The sequence below is a fragment of the Triticum urartu genome, chromosome 3 (genome assembly GCF_003073215.2).
Source record: "Triticum urartu cultivar G1812 chromosome 3, Tu2.1, whole genome shotgun sequence".
Lineage (NCBI taxonomy): Eukaryota > Viridiplantae > Streptophyta > Magnoliopsida > Poales > Poaceae > Triticum > Triticum urartu.
The window spans coordinates 742,413,037-742,415,860 of NC_053024.1; positions in this window are offsets into that span (position 1 = coordinate 742,413,037).

Sequence of the window (2,824 nt, forward strand, 5' to 3'; positions counted from 1 at the left end):
GTTACTTTCGCCTAATGATGAAGACATGGTTTTGTTGAATCCTTTGACACTAGGAAACCTCCCGACCCCTCGGCAATCCTCTCGAACATGAGAGGAAGAAGAGGATAAAAAAAGAAGAGGAAGAAGAAAAAAAGAGGAGAAGAAAGAATAGAGGAGTTCTTTCTTCTCTATTTATTCTCCTCTTTTTGTTCTTCTTCTTCCTCTTCTTCTCTTTTTTTTCTTCTTCTTCCTCTTTATTTTATCGGAAACGAGGGTCGTCGAGGGTCGCCGAGCGGTAGAGGAGAAACCCTAAATAGAAAGTATCGTCGGTGTGAGATACATGTACCGTCGGTGTCGGACACTACATCCACGTCCCACAAGTGGCGCGGGCTTCGACGCCCACGTCACTTGTGGGACGTGGATGTAGTGTCCGACACCGACGGCCACATGTATCTCACACCCACGATACTTGCTATTTAGGGTTTCCTCTACCGTTCGGCGACCCTGATCCTCGACGACCCTCGTTCCCGATAAAATAAAGAGGAAGAAGAAGAAGAAAAAAGAGAAGAAGTTCTTCTTCCTCTTCTTCTCTTTTTTTTCTTCTTCTTCCTCTTTATGAGAAGAAGTTCTTCTTCCTCTTCTTCTCTTTTTTTTCTTCTTCTTCCTCTTCTTCTCTTTTTTTTCTTCTTCTTCCTCTTTATTTTATCGGAAACGAGGGTCGTCGAGGGTCGCCGAGCGGTAGAGGAGAAACCCTAAATAGAAAGTATCGTCGGTGTGAGATACATGTACCGTCGGTGTCGGACACTACATCCACGTCCCACAAGTGGCGCGGGCTTCGACGCCCACGTCACTTGTGGGACGTGGATGTAGTGTCCGACACCGACGGCCACATGTATCTCGCACCCACGATACTTGCTATTTAGGGTTTCCTCTACCGCTCGGCGACCCTCGACGACCCTTGTTCCCGATAAAAAAAAGAGGAAGAAGAAGAAGAAAAAAAGAGGAGAAGAAAATAGAGGAGTAACTCCTCTATTCTTTCTTCTCCTCTTTTTTTCTTCTTCTTCCTCTTTTTTTTTATCCTTGAAGCGTTGTCAAGGCCACCCCAAACCCTAGAGAAGCAGCGTCGAGGCCACCCCAAACCCTAGAGAAGCAGCGTCGAGGCCACCCCAAACCCTAGAGAAGAAGCGTCGAGGCCACTAATTAGTATTAGTTCTACGTTTGCCACTAATATATCCATCTGTCATGTTTGAATAATAATTGCCATGTTGTCAATATTTGTAGAAACTATGGACACCGCCCGAGACGAAGTACAAGCAGAGTTGTTGGGGGACATAATCGCACGAGGAAGTGATGCCGTCTGCTTGTTGTTTCTCAATGACACCGATGGTCTAGAAGCAGCTGGCTATGATTATGATGGCTCCGGCGACCTAATGCCGGTGCAAGAAGGAGACTGTGAGGATGGCTCCGGTGACCCAATGCCGGTGCAAGAAGGAGACCGTGATGACGTCTCCGGTGACCGAACCGAGTCCGGCCAGGTATATATATTAGTTAAGCTTCTGCTGAGTAGCTAATTGATGCATTCATTGTTTTGGTATGTACACATATTAATTAAGTCTTTGTTCATTTTTCTAGCCCTCTGGATCGAGCACAACTTCGGTAAAGAGACGAGGCCCGAAGAAAAAGTTGAGCTCGGATGAAAAGTTTGAGATCGTGGCAATCGCGCCCGACGGCCAACCGATTGAACCCCTCCGGACAAAGAGCACATTTGTTGCTCAGTGCGGGGTTTTGGTTAGGGACAAGATCCCGATCAGCATCCAGCAATGGTTTAAGGTGGCTAGAGAAGACCCTGAGGTGTCTTATGTCAATGATATGCAGAAAAATGATCTTTGGACTGGGCTGAAGTCAAATTTCACCCTACCGCCAGAGGATAATCCAGAGAAGCCAGTTAAAGAGCAATTAATCAAGTCTTTTGCTCTTAAGAGGATGGCAGAACTATTCAGGAGGCGGAAGAAAGAGCTGAATAAGTTTGTCGAAAATAATGAGACACCAGAATTCAAGGGCAGATATGAGAAGATCAGAGATCACTGGCCCGCATTTGTGGCCCACAAGACATCGGAAAAGAGTAAGAAGATGTCGGCGACAAACAAGCAAAATGCTGCGAAGAAGAAGCATCACCATCGCACGGGGTCAGGTGGCTACCTCGTAGCCCGGCCTAATTGGGCCAAGACTGAGAATGATCTAGTTGATAAAGGGATCAAACCAGAGACAATTAACTGGCCAGATCGTTGCCGGAGTCGGTTCTTCGGGGCTGGCGGAACCTTGGACCCTGTAACAGGGAAGTGCATTTGGACGAACGATCAAATGGACATAGCAGTCAGGAAGCTTCAACACTATATCGAAGCAGCGCAGCAAGGGACGTTCTTTCCAGACAGAGAGAACGACGAGCTCACAATGGCCCTCGGGAATCCTGAGCACCCTGGACGGACACGAGGCACGCCAGGCTCCATTCCGTGGAAGGTTGGGTTTCCGGACGCAGGCGGTTACAAATCCCATGAGAGGAGGAAAAAAGTGCAGCAGACCCAAATGTAGGCGCTGCAAGCAAGTGTACAAGCGATAGAGGAACGAGAAGCAAATCGCAGCAAACGTACTGCCGAAGCTTTCCCCGAAGCTACCCCGCCATCTCAGCAGAGAAGCAGCGTGGCTTCCACCGAGTTGCTTCAGCCGGAGCATGCCTTGACGGCTCCTGCCAGCTATCCCGTGGATGCTATCACGGAGTCTCAAAATTGCCACCTTATGACGCAATGGATGAATTTGAAGGTCAAGGCGGTCGTTGGCTCTGTTTATC